The following is a 14,850-nucleotide window of genomic DNA, read 5'->3' as shown; positions in this document are numbered from 1 at the left end:
ATAATAATTAGGTAATAAAAAGACAATTCTAATAAGGCAAGCAGCCCTACCTGCTTCACTGTAGCACGTTGAAGATGGAGGTGTCAGTTACAGAGGCTTTCAGTTTTTTTCCATCTCCTTTTTGTTCTCTAATCTCTTAAATCATTTTCTTTAACAATTACTTTGGCTGTTAGAATATCTGCAAGCTTTCCTGGCACAAATTTAGCATGACCTAGATGTATTAAGTTTGGTTTTCGCAACATGAAAGGCACTTAGATTTTCATTTTCCTCTTTAAAGGGATTCAAAGTGGATAGACTGGCACCACTGTTTTCGTTTTCGTTGCAGGAGCTTACAAGAACAGTCTTTTCAAAACAAACTTCTCATTGTTATTGGGCAATGGTAGGATGTGAAACTATGGAGCTGTGTCACTTAAGGACTGCTGGTTTTTATGGTCCAGGAGAGAAAACCCTGTGCAGATTTTGGAGGCCTGGAATAAAAGAATCATAGAGTTGGAAGGGACCCCAAGTTTTACTTGGTCCAGCTCCCTGCAATGCAGGAATCACAGCTAAAGATTTCCTGACAGATGGTCAACTTCTGTTTAAAAACTTTCAGTGAAGGAGAGTAGTCTATTCCATGGTCAAACAGCTCTTACCATCAGAAAGGTGAGTTTTGTTTTTTTAAGGAAGACCCCCAAATCCAGATGTATGGCAGCCCTATGCTAATGTTTAGTTGAAATCCATCTTGATCCATCTTCCATCTCTTCAGCGATCACTCGTAGCTGAATAAGATTGTCTTCCATAAACACGGTTTTAACAATGAATCCGTAAGTGACTGTGGAAGCCAATTCTGGATCCACACGTCCTTCCACATTGGTTTCCGGGCAGGAGTTGATCACGGTGTGGATTTGCCGAGCGTGCCTTCCTTTTAGCACGTTTCTCCCTTGCATCCTGATATCGAGTGTCTTCAAAGCCCATGACACCTTTGGTAAAGGCTGTTCTCCAACTGGAGCACTCACAGGCCAGTGTTTTCCAGTTGTCAGTGTTTATACTACATTTTTTTTTTTAGATTTTTTAGATTTTAGATTTGCCTTGATACAGTCTTTAAACCTCTTTGACAGCCCTTCAGATACGTGAAGATTGGATGCAGTAGATTGCCTTGGGTAAATCAATATGCGGCTTTCAGTGATCTGCCTCATGCCAGGCTAAACGTGACAGATATTCAGGCTACTTCAATGCTGTATAAGACTGTACATAACACATAAAACAGGAATCTTACCTTATCTGCACTCCAATGTTTGTTTAGTCTCAATTGCACTAACTCCAGGGAAACAGGTTCCACAACTTTCCCAAGCAATCTTTTCCTTTAACCCGATCATGCTTATGGTCATGATGATTCGCCAATCTCAGTCTGCCACCCAGATAGTGTGGCTCTGTTCAAGGCTGGTTGCCCTTTCCCTTCATCCATGCCAGTAAGACCATTTACTCCTCACTGTTCTTGGCAACCTTTTGGTAATTGTCAATATTCCCATTTCTAGAGCAGTCCACAGTTATTGACATTTTACCATAGGCTCCATATACATAAATGTCGAGATCCATCTTATCTTTGTTACTGCCATAACATTTACACACTATTTTGCATTTCTGCATTTGGATTTACCTCCTTTAAAAATGCGTCCCTTAATATAAAACTGTTATGCATGCTGCTCTTAAATTTCATTGTTTTTGGTGTATGCTAATTCCCACCTTGTCTTTCATTATTCTTTCCCCTCTCACTTTCTGAGTAATCAGAACACTTTATTAATACATATTTTCCCAGATTTCTTCTGTGTATTATATTTGTTTGCTTGATTTGTATCATTAATAAATGTAATATAAGAATTTGCTGGTTTGGGGATTTTTGATCCATTGAATATCCTGGCAAAGAGTGTTGATCTCCACAAAAACACACAAGGAATCACAGGGCAATTAAGGACATGTGTGCATTATTAGCTAGCCCTTGCTGTCCTACAAACACAACATGCTTAGGTGATGGAGTGTTGCTTGGTACTTAAAAGACTCAGGGTACAACCCCATGATGCACATTTGCATACAATTTACACATGCTAATTTATAATGTACAGATGCAAATTTAGGCCTCTGAGCAAATTAGGATGGCGTTTCACTAGCATTGTGTCATACCGCATGGAGAAAGAACCACCCTGTTTGCAAAGTAAACATATACCGGTTTTACAATTTTTCCTATCATAATTCATTTTTGTATGTTATTTTCTTGAACACGTGCATTTCTTTGTGCACTCTGCAACATTATATACATTTTTATACACATTGCTTGGTTGGAGAACAGCTTTGCAACTCAGCAAAGTGCTAATTTGGAAGGATGGCTGTGTTACGGTTCTTGTATCATTTTGGAAAGCATGTGTTAGGAAAGTTTGCCTTTAAATGTGAACACAATAAAATGTCTCACCCATCCCTACTCCTGAGTCACCACCTAACAACAGTGCTCTTACATCATATCACTGGGTCACTCTCGACAAAATGATTGTGTTGTTACCTGTTACGAATGTGTCTGGGCTTGCTTTGAACTTTTAAAAAATACGTTTTGAACCTAAAATTTAGGGAGTTTCCATGTTGCATTTAGGACCCTGTGCCACCAATAGAAGTGAAATTATCACTGTATAACAAACAACAACAACAACAACAACACCCAAATATGAGGGTTTTGTGACTGCCCTTCCTGTCACATACTGTGGCCCAGCTGCATCCAATGGTGACCACTAATGAAAAGCACTTCTGCTTGCATAAGATGTGGCGGTCAGTTTTTGCCAGTCCTTGCTACCCACTGCCAGGGCTGGCCCTACGGCAAGGCTGGGTGGCGCAGGGCGCCACGCTGCGAAACGGGGCGGGGGGGGGGTGCACCGGAGGGATCTTTGCACCACGGTGCCAGGGCGCCAGATATGCTTAAGACGGCCCTGCCCACTGCAGCCCTCCCCTATACACCTTGAATTGGATAGCCCTCTGCAATGGCATTAGATATGCTCCTTAGGACTGCTGAGGACTGGCAATAATTGTGTGCCTTTCCTTGTGTGAGCACTTACCTTTTCCGCTCACATAAACACACCATTGGGTACGAGCCTAGGTTTTTAAATTAGTATGCTTAATGCTCTATTTAACATTGCCTTTCTGTCACACTATCCCCAGTAAAAATAAAGGAAGGTAGCTCTGAAGGAGTCAAATACCTGTTTAATATGCACCAGCTTTAGATATTTGGTTTTCTTGTAGCCTTTTTTTGTGGCGAAGAAATATTTCCGTTTCATGTTAGTTTTTCCGTTCCCTCATTCCCCGAGGGATGCATGAGTTCAAAGTAAAGTTTCTCAGATTCAACATGTTCTGCCAAGACTTCGTGCTTCTCTTTGGCAGGAACAGCCAAATAACTCAGCTTGCAATGACTGTGTATGCAAACTCTCTTCTGAGGTGCTGTGGAAGTAAAAGGTCACAGGGAGAGGTTGTGTGAGAGGCATGCTATTGTATTGAGGGCACCACGGACTGGAGGTTGTTATGAAACCCTTGGAGAGGTTGTTGAGGAGGAAATGGGATGAAACAGGTATGTGGAGGATGGAATAAGAATCACGAGAGAAGTATATGCCTACATGTGGTATTTCTTTGGAGATATTTACAAGTATTGAAAATTCTGCCTCTTAAAAAGAGCTATGCTGAATCAGATCAAAGTCCTATCTTCTCCAGCATTCTGTTCTCGCAGTGGCAAGCTAAAGGAGGGACTTTTGTCCAGCTCAAGGCTGGCTGATCTCACCTTCTCTTGGCAAATACAACTTAAATATATTTATGAAAAAACGCATAATTACCAATGGTTAATTAATGAATAACTCTATTGCCAGCTTAACAAAACAGACATGCTTCTACTTTATTAATCTTCCAACTCCCTTCTCTCACTATATAATTTTGAAAGGGCAATTTGGGAGAGCAAAAACACTTCTATTGTTCAAACAGATATTGTTTAGCTCTACTCCCTTTTACTTGGCAAAGGAAGTTCCCGTACTCTTTTATATTCCAGTGTCCCCAACATGGACAGGGTACACATTGCACCAGCAAGAAGCGAGCAATAAATGCCTTCCTCCTTTTAGAACAGCCACATAGTTGTTGGGTGTGTGGTTTTTAGAAAAACACACGCGTTAATCATCCTGGCTTCTCCACCGCCCCCTTTCCCTTGTGAATAATTTTCTCTGTACCCTTCCCAAGTGAGAAAACACTTTATGGAAAGAAAATACAATGGTCGATCCAGGGAGGGAAAATTTGAAGAATAGGAATGGTGAAGTTGGGTTGATGTGGGAAGATGAAAACAAAGTGTGTTTTTGTGTGCCTGGGCTGCAGTACTGCAAGAATGAGTGAACCATATGCATTTCAAGACAGAGGCTGCAAAAGAAGATACAGTTCTCATTAAACTAAAGTCCCCTTGCATCATGTAACACCCACAGCATACATTTAAACCAGGGGTAGGCAACCTAAGGCCCGTGGGCCGGATGCGGCTCTTTCGCCTTCTCAATCCGGCCCACGGATGGTCCGGGAATCAGCTTGCTTTTACATGAGTAGAATGTGTGCTTTTATTTAAAATGCATCTCTGGGTTATTTGTGGGGCCAGCTTGGTGTTTTCACATGAGTAGAATCATAGCTGCCAAGTTTTCCCTTTTCTCGCGAGGAAGCCTATTCAGCATAAGGGAAAATCCCTTAAAAAAAGGGATAACTTGGCAGCTATGGTAGAATGTGTGCTTTTATTTAAAATGCATCTCTGGGTTATTTGTGGGGCATAGGAATTCGTTCATTCCCCCCAACCCCAAAAAATATAGTCTGGCCCGCCACATGGTCTGAGGGATGGTGGATCGGCTCACGGCTGCAAAAGGTTGCTGACCCCTGATTTAAACCATATCCCCAGCCTAAGAATCATGGGAACTGTCGTTTGTGAAGGTTGCTGGGAACTGCAGCTTTGAGAGGGGTAGATGGCAGTTCCCATGAATTTTTTTTTTTTTGGGGGGGGAGAAATGTGCTTTAAATGCATGGTGTTTACACAGCCTTATTTTCCAGCTGATGCCTGTGAACAATTTCTCTTTGTGGTTCGAAATAATTGCACTACCGTATAAGCAAAGAATGAAGCACCATGTTGACCATACCATTAACTTGTGCCTCTTACCGCACTGAACAAATGACAGTTCCCAGAATTCTTTGGGGGCAGCCATGACTCATATGAGTGCTTTGAATGTATGGTGTGCCTGTGACCTTTGTTACTTGTAAGCTGCCTTGGAAGGATTTAATTTCAAATGGTGGGGTATAAATAATGTATAATAATAAATAGTATATAATTAATTTAAGTAGTATATAATTAATTTAATTGATGTAAGGAAATCAGCCCTGAGTGCTCACTGGAAGGACAGATCGTGAAGCTGAGGCTCCAATACTTTGGCCACCTCATGAGAAGAGAAGAATCCTTGGAAAAGACCCTGATGTTGGGAAAGATGGAGGGCACTAGGAGAAGGGGACAACAGAGGACGAGATGGTTGGACAGTGTTCTCAAAGCTACGAACATGAGTTTGACCAAACTGCGGGAGGCAGTGGAAGACAGGAGTGCCTGGCGTGCTATGGTCCATGGGGTCACGAAGAGTCGGACACGACTAAATGACTAAACAACAACAACAACAATTAATTTTCCAGCCAAAAACTGAATATGGATAGAATACCCAGCCTGTCATCTGTGAGCAGCTCTCTCTCACACCCCTTTCCCCTTCATTTGCTGCAAAAGTCAAACTAATACACCTAATACAGCAGATGAAACAATAATCATCTATAATGCCACACCCAAAGACCCTTTCCTGAAAGGTAAAACATAATATATCTCCTTAGCTTGCTGTTACTGGCTGTATATACATAATAGATTTGTGAATTCATTTCCTTCCACTTTTGTATGAGCTGCAAATGGAAAAGTAGGTACTGTACTCGGGAATTTAGATGAGCTGTGTAATGAACAGCCCTTTCACAATCACACACTTTCTTGGGGCAACGGGGCCAGCACTGATAAAATTCTCCCAGCAATACTCAGATTCCTCTGGATGGAATGTCTTCTAGGTTTGGCTCTGATACAATTACTGAAGAAAATGTATCCATGTAGGTGCCTCGTTTGTAACGAGAGAGAAAGAAAAAGCAAAGAAAGAGGGAGAGAAAGAGAGCAGTAATATGCCAAGCATCACATAATCTCTTGCACTGCTTCTTTCTCTGTATGGAAAAATAAAGTGAACCAACAGCTATCTGCTAGTGTCTGTAGTGCATTTTCCTGAATGGCTAGTGGCTTAACACACCCTAATGCAATTTGTTCCATAAATTCATTTCTGCTTTCTATTTTTCCAGATTTTTGTGGTATGGAATATGGTCCTTCCCCCTTCCCCCTGCTTAATTTGGTTGGCATCTGCTTATTTTTATTGTTTGTTTCTCTCCCCCACACCTCCCCCACCCCATAGAAAAGACCTGGTGAAATCAGTTTAGAGAGACTTCACTCTTCACTGCCATGTCCTTTTTAGATGATTAACAGAAAACAACCCTCCAACTAGCACATGCTTTCCACTTTACATCAATCCAGGCATGCCACAAATATCTTCCATACCAAACCAGTTCTCTACAGTTGTGGAATTAAACCAGCTTCAATAACTTTGAAGTTCATGCCAGTTATTAGAGTGCGCAGTTTCATAAAAACCTGAGACAATCCTGTGCCAAAAATGCATAAAGCAATAGTATTTGTTCCTAAGTCATTTTGAACTGGTCACATGGTGAAGCAGTCCTTCGAACTAGTGCTGTCACAAAGTGCTGATCTTGCACCAGATCTTGCACCTGCACTAGGGATTTAGGAGGTATACTTTCAACACCACAGCTGCACCAGTGCAACTGCACTGTACAAGGAATTCATAGAATCATAGAGTTGGAAGAGACCACAAGGGCCATCCAGTCCAACCCCCTGCCAAGCAGGAAACACCATCAAAGCATCCTTGACATATGCCTGTCAAGCCTCTGCTTAAAGACCTCCAAAGAAGGAGATTCCACCACACTCCTTGGCAGCAAATTCCACTGCCGAACAGCTCTTACTGTCAGGAAGTTCTTCCTAATGTTTAGGTGGAATCTCCTTTCTTGTAGTTTGAATCCATTGCTCCGTGTCCGCTTCTCTGGAGCAGCAGAAAACAATCTTTCTCCCTCCTCCATATGGCATCCTTTCATATATTTGAACATGGCTATCATATCACCCCTTAACCTTCTCTTCTCCAGGCTAAACATACCCAGCTCCCTAAGCCGTTCCTCATAAGGCATCGTTTCCAGGCCTTTGACCATTTTGGTTGCCCTCTTCTGGACACGTTCCAGCTTGTCAGTATCCTTCTTGAACTGTGGTGCGCAGAACTGGACACACAATTCCATGTTTCGATACTGAGCAGCAAAAGGCCATGGGACGTAATGGACTTTGGACTGATAATGTTAGTCAAACTATGGTGTACCAATAGTTTAATCAACCTATTTATTCATAACATTCAACGCTGCTTTTCATTAGCTAGCCTAAAAGACGCTCTGAGATTCCATAAAACTAAGACAAAACACCAGATAAAGCAAGAGAGCCGGAAACTGAAGCCCAAATAAAGAGAGCATAATCAAAAGGATAGCTGGTAACTGTACTTTTGTGAGGAAAATAGCGTTCTCCTAACAATTCTCAGTAGGATTAACAAACTGCAGTTCCCTTCTTTGGGGAAAGCCATGGGTGTTTAAAGTGGGATGGTGCTGCTTTAAATGTACTAAGGTAAAAAGGTAAAGGTAAAGGACCCCTGGATGGTTACGTCAAGTCAAAGGCGACTATGGGGTGTGGCACTCACCTCACATCAGGCCAAGGGAGTCGCCGTTTGTCCACAGGCAGCTTTCCAGGTCATGTGGCCAGCTTCTGGAGCAATGGGACACTGTAACGCGTGCCAGAGCACATGGAAACGTTGTTTACCTTCCCACCACAGCAGTGACTATTTATCTACTCGGGTTGGTATGCTTTTGAACTGCTAGGTTGGCAGAAACTGGAACAGAGCAACGGAAGCTCATCCTGTCGCATGGATTTGAACCGCCAACCTTCCGATCAGCAAGCCCAAGAGACTCAGTGGTTTAGACCACAGTGCCACCTGCGTCCCTTTTAAATGCATAGTGCAGATAGGGCCCCACTTTTGCCTTGTGAAATTCAAAAGGTGGCTGGGGGGGGGGAATAAAAATATTTGGTTCTGCCTGACTCTGGCTTCACCTGTTTTCCACCTGACCAGTCACAATGGGCACTAGCCACTGCTGGATATCAGTTAAAGGTAAAGGTAAAGGGACCCCTGACCATTAGGTCCAGTCGTGACCGACTCTGGGGTTGCGCGCTCATCTCGCATTATTGGCCGCGGGAGCCGGCATATAGCTTCCGGGTCATGTGGCCAGCATGACAAAGCCACTTCTGGCGAACCAGAGCAGCACACGGAAACACTGTTTACCTTCCTGCTGTAGCGGTTCCTATTTATCTATTTGCACTTTGACGTGCTTTCGAACTGCTAGGTTGGCAGGAGCAGGGACCAAGCAACGGGAGCTCACCCCGTCACAGGGATTCAAACCGCTGACCTTCTGATCAGCAAGCTCTAGGCTCTGTGGTTTAACAAACAAAATATAAAAAAATCCCTTCCAGCAGCACCTTAGAGACCAACTAAGTTTATCATTGGTGTGAGCTTTCGTGTGCATGCACACTTCTTCAGATACCAAGAAAGGCCAGTTAGCCTCTCACTGCTGCGATGGAGGAGAAGTGTCACTGCTGGAAGAGAGAATATAGCTTTCTACCCAGCAACAGAAGTTTGGGTCGACCCCCTTTGCTTACTACTACTACTACTACTACTACTACTACTAATTTATACCCCACCCATCTGGCTGGGTTTCCGATGAGCAGAAAACCATTTGAATTTGTGCCAGTTTCAAGCAAGGACAGAACCCCAAATCACATGAAGTGCAGAACCGTCAAGCTTGCTTCTACATTTATTTTATAGCCTTAAAATATGATCGTTAAGTCTACTCACACAAAGAGGCTTTGGGTCATGCAGGGAAAAAAGGACACATATTACGACACGGCTTGTTAAGAGATTAGCTGTGCAGCTATATTTACTGTGCAATTAGAAATGAAATGAAAACACTGAGATAGCATCAGCATCATTATCTTGACTGGAAATGAAACGTAATTAAGCTGACATACATTTGTGGCAGGAATATGGGGCACATTCTTATCTGCCATTAGCTGTGGTGTTCCCTTCAGCTTGCTATCTTCTTTCTCATTAGCCACGTCATAGACTTCCTCTGTCTCTTCTCTTGCACGTCGACATAAAAGCTGTCAGTCAGATAGATTTTGTTCCAACTTGTGTAAGGAAAAGTCCTTCATCAATCTATTCAAGGTTTGTATGATGCAAATGGGACCTGTAGCAAAATGGTTCACTGTGGTGTGCTCCTGTAGACCAGCCTTTGCCAACCTGGTGCCCTCTGGATGTTGTTGAACATCATCCCCTGCCAGCACAACATGAGTGGAGTTCTGGTCCAACATCTGGGGGGGGGCACAAGATTGGTAAATGCTACTGTTGAGAGTAAAGTCATCCATGCCATTCTCCAGTAGACTTGATACCATTCCCCCACAAGCTTGTCAGTTTCACTTCTCCCCCCTTTCTATTTTTTTCTAGCCTTGAATTCTCCACATTTATCAAGCAATTTGCATTTTAAAAGGCCTAACTTCATGAAAATTCATCATCAGCTCAGTGCAAATTTCTCCAAATAAACACATTTGTGTGCAAATTTTGTCTAATGTAAACATTTTTTTTTGCAAAGCAGCTTCCCCTAGTAAAAAGCATTTTTTTTCTAATATATATGTTTTTGCACTGTACTTTCACCAATATATGCGTGGGGTTTTTTTGGCACACATTGCAAAATTTGGAAAAGTGCTAGTTTCAATGGGTGGCTGTATTTCAGTTCACATACTGTTCAGGAAATTGCAAATTTAGGAGGTTTGCTTCTAAATGCAAACTGAACAAAATCTCTCCCCCATCTCAGCCCACATCTTGATTTTCTGTTTCTCTCCCCTCAGATAAATTCAGGTGAAACTGGGATTTGGCTGGAGATGGTTGAAACAGCCCTGGGTCAGATTTGGTCTACACGGCACAATCTGGGGCTGTCAAAGGGGGAGGGCAAACATTCTGATGGTGAAGATAACAGGGGGGAAGAAACCTATGCATCTCTTTCTCCTAACTGAATGTTTAATTAGGGTCCCTCCCAATGCTACGATTCTATGGTTTTTAACCCTAATTAAGCACTTTGCAACACCCCCGATCAGTTCAGGGCTTGGATCTGAGTTGGAAACTTCCCTGAGATCTACAGATGAAGGGCAGTATACAAATTTAATGATGATGATGAGATGATGATGATGAAGCATCCGAGGTCAGATTGAGTTAACAAATACTTTGAGCAGGGTTTTTTTCCATACTGTATCTGAAGTTGACTCTCTGCTGGCACATTGCTCTATTTTGCTGTTAAGAAAGACTCATTAGGAATGGGTGTGCTTTGCATTCTTTTCCTACTCCCACATATTCTTAGGCCACTCCTTGCCTAAAGCATGTGCTATTTTAGTTTATTTCTTGCGTAATTATTTAGGTTTCTGCCCTGAAAGTACAGGGTGGGTCACAGGGTATTTAAAAACCAAAACACAAAAGCAAATCCCAAAATATACTCAGTGGGTCATCTTGGAAGACTCAAGACAGGATTAAATTCTCCGATGCAGCCCTGCTCACTAAAAGCCATCGCAAAATGTAATAGATTGGAAGTGAGTTTTGTTGCCCACTCTGTTTTGTTTTTGCTCTTTAAATATTCTGGCCTTATTAGGCATTCATTAGGCTGTCAAGTGTTAAAGATAGAAAGACAGTCTGCAGATAAGAACCAGTGGGGTTCTGGTGCCAATGGTCAGCTGGTTGGGAAAGTGTTGGGGTGGGGCAAGGTGGTGGTGAGGTTGGGGTCATTGCCAACCCAGAGCTTGCTCCCACAGCTTCACCACCACCTTGCCCCACTGTATCCTGGCCCCAGTGAGGGGTGCCACTGCAGCATCATACCCTCCAACACATCGGCAGCAAAATTTGGGACACTATCAACTGGGATAGCAGTTTTCTGTTTTTTCTTGGGGGGAAAGCGGCCATTTTGGACACTGTGATTTCATGTGATTTTGAAAAGTGATCCCACCCCCATCACTTTTCGGGTATTGCACCTAACAATGGGGTGTCACACAAGATTGCAGTCCTGGGGCTTTTTGCGGTGTGAAATCGCACGTGATCACTATGTCCAAAATGGCCGCCTTTCTCTTGCAAGAAAAAATTGGGATGTCCTGGTTTTTCCGGAGCACTTGCAGTAGGGTGATGCAACATGCTTCAGGCGGCTTAGATTAAGGCAAGAATTGGTCTCTGAATAGTGCAGCAATACTTTTTTTAATGTGTTGGTCCTGGTGGTGTGGAGGGCATTGAGGAAATTTAGGCAGCAAAAGGTCTTGGCCTAGCACAGTGTGGGCCCCCAACTGAGCATGCACTAAGCTTCCATCAACATACCTGCAATAGTAGGGATTGTGCTTGAGATGCTGGTGGGTATTCCCAGAGGCTCAGTGGGAGCATCTAAGTATGGGGCTGACTAGATAGGGTGAAGCCTCTGCTCCTTTATAAGCTCTCAGCCTGATCTAAATAATTTCAAATGTTCCCAGCTTCTTTGAAGCTCCAGTTCTCTTGAAGCTCCAAGCTCTAGTACAAGGCTTTCCAGAAAACAGACAAATAATTAAGGCAGTCTGTACACACTTGAATAATTTACATTATCTACTCCAACTGCAGAAATCTGACATTTTCAGTTGCAAGAATGCCAGTTGTTCAGACCAGACTACTAGAGGTGCTGGCCATGAACACAAGCAGCAGTAGGTGTGCATTGCTGTTTGACATGCTGCTTTCCATACCCACATCACTAGCATTGGGCTGGCCCAACACATTTTGCTGCCTGAGGCAGAGCATAAGATGGAGCCGCCTGCCAATTTCATATCTACAGCATGAGGACACTGGCAGGCCATTCGGAACACACCCACCCCTCTCTTCCAAGAACTTGTTGCTGCTTCCCATGACCTCTTCTCCAGCACCTGCTGCCTAAAGCAGCTACCTCACTCTGCCTAATGATAGGGCCGGCCTTAAACCGCCAGAAGGTACATTTTCGATTTGTGACAGCATGTTCAGTGTGTCAAGTGATCTGAGGCTCTCATTGACAGGTTGCTGAAGAGGAAACAATTTGATCCTAGTTCTTGCCTAAACCTATGACTGTGATTTCTGATTCACAGTCACAAGTGTTCTGTGGAATATGTTAGACATGCCTGGATCACCTCCTGCAAAATAACCATTAGCTAAGGAACCCTCCCAGCAGTCTTGCAGCTAGGTCAAGTGATTGCCCAATGCCAAACAATGGGTCAGTGTCAGAGAAGAAGCCATAGTTCCTGACTCATTGTCGCAGGATCAATTGATGCTTGCCTCTTTGCACGTTGGTACGACTTCTCAAATAGCTTGTTTTAACATATTCAAAGAGTAACTATAAGAACCTCAACCCCCCACATTGTTAAAATGTACAGCACTAAAGAGCCAAACCACAAACCTCTGTCTAGAGGAGGCTGTTGTGGCCACAGCAGGGGTTCCTTCATTTAACTGCCTATATACCATATACTGTATTTAAGGTACATGGCTTCCTCCAAAGAATACTGGGAACTGTAATTTGTTAAGAGTGCTGGGAATTGCAGCTATATAAGGCAGAAACTTTCCTAGGAATATTTGGGGGAAAGCGTGTTTCTCAAATGGATGGTGTGCACACTGCTTTAGACCTGCACTCCCAAATGTTTCCCGATAAAAACTCACAAAATTCACTTTGTTTGTTTGTTGACATCTCTTCTGTGGGCCATCTACTTTTGTTTTAGTCCTCTAAACACTTTTTAAAAGCATCATTCATTTTGGAAAATGAGGCTAGAACAAGAGATTTCAGGGGAACATATGAATATGTGCATCCCTCTAGTTTTTCAAGGATGCAATCCCTCAATCAAGCACAGGATCTGTTTACTGGCAGCGCATAGCACAACAGTGGAGGTAGCACTCTGTATCCAATACAGGGTAGAACTCTGTATCCAAGTTATACTTTTCCCAAGAGTCTCCTAGTCTGTAAACAATTTAAACTGTTTCTCTTCCTCACTGCCCAAAGTGGTATAATGATTTTGTTGCAATGTGTGCAGGGGATTGGGGATATATTGTGGGAGTAATGACCCAGCCAGTAGATTGTTAGTTATCAAAAATGAGTTGGAGGAAAGCAAAGACGGGGGGGGGGGGGAGTTGATGTCATGGGGGAAGAGAGGAAGGATGTGAAAAAGGGGGCGGGCAGTTTTATCCAATCCTTCATCCATATATTATGCCTGCTGGAAAGGGTGCATATATCTCCAGTGGCCACATCAAAGCAGATAAATATGAGAGCTGACACAATGGCTCCCTGAATTTGATGTGAGTACAGTTGTGCCCTCTTTAGTAGGGACTTTAAACAGTACATACGTACAGTATATTAAATGCACTAAATAATCCGTTGGCTTTTGCTACTAGGTCTGTCTGCCCTCTAATGGGCAGAACTAGAATTGCACCACTTTTCTGGCCTGTTGGTTAAATTACTTCTGCATTACACTTTCTCAAGTAGTGTTCTGCATCCATTACAAAATATATCAAAATTCTGTTTCAAATGTTCATAATATTTACAAACACAATGCCATTTCTGTATAAATTTGGATAAAACAAAATGTGCCACACACTTTTGCTCTGATCTAGTTGCCATTGATGTAGGAAAAATAGCTAAAGAAGCTGAAAACCAAGACCAAATAAACCAAATGAAGACAACCTAAGAAATATATGAACCTTTCCCTCAATTTTGCTTTTTAATCTGCTCTCCTTTTAATTCACTTCTGCCGTTATTCCCCTCCTTTGAATCCCTTCTTTCCTTTCTGTCTTTCCTCCCTGCACTGCCCATTACGCTATTTCCTGAATTTATTCTACTGTATCTCTATTTTTGTAATTGTATCCAAGTATTTTTTTATATAATTGTATCCAAGCATTTCCTTGTAATTATATCCAGGTAATTCCACATTGTATCTAGGTATTTCTTCTTGTAACTGTATCTTTACTACTTGTAAATGTGAATCCCTACTGTGACCCTTATGCAATTGTTACATTTGGGGGTCTTTGCAATGGAAATTGACCCCTTTGCATCCTTGTGCCTTACCAGTGTTTGTTCAACTTCTCAATGATTGTAACTACTTTCAGGAAAATAAGAATTGGAACCCATGTACTGTATTCAAATTGCATCTCTTTATTGTAACCATGAAAGTATAAATGTTATTTTTAGCCTCAACCTGATCACTTCCACTCAGCTCCCCTTCCTTCTTCCGTAAAGTGCCAGACTACCAGATCCATTTCCTTTGACCCTGCGGGAAGAGGAATCCAACTGTTAGATAAAAACTCTCATCCCTATTGTTATTCTAGAAAAACGGGTTACCACATCATTTGCCATCTCTCCCTAGATTTCTAGGTATTACTTTACTCATGTAGATAGGATTTGGACCCCACCTTGTATCTTGCACCCAAACCTCCCTTTTGCACCCTGCACCCATGTACCTCCCCCTTACCTTGTAAACTGATGAACCTGTGACGAATAAGACTACCCACACTTGTGATTGTATAAATTTCTGGACTTACCTTTGGGCAG

Source organism: Zootoca vivipara, chromosome 9 (genome assembly GCF_963506605.1).
Source record: "Zootoca vivipara chromosome 9, rZooViv1.1, whole genome shotgun sequence".
In the NCBI taxonomy this organism is placed as follows: domain Eukaryota; kingdom Metazoa; phylum Chordata; class Lepidosauria; order Squamata; family Lacertidae; genus Zootoca; species Zootoca vivipara.
This window is presented reverse-complemented; position numbering follows the sequence as displayed.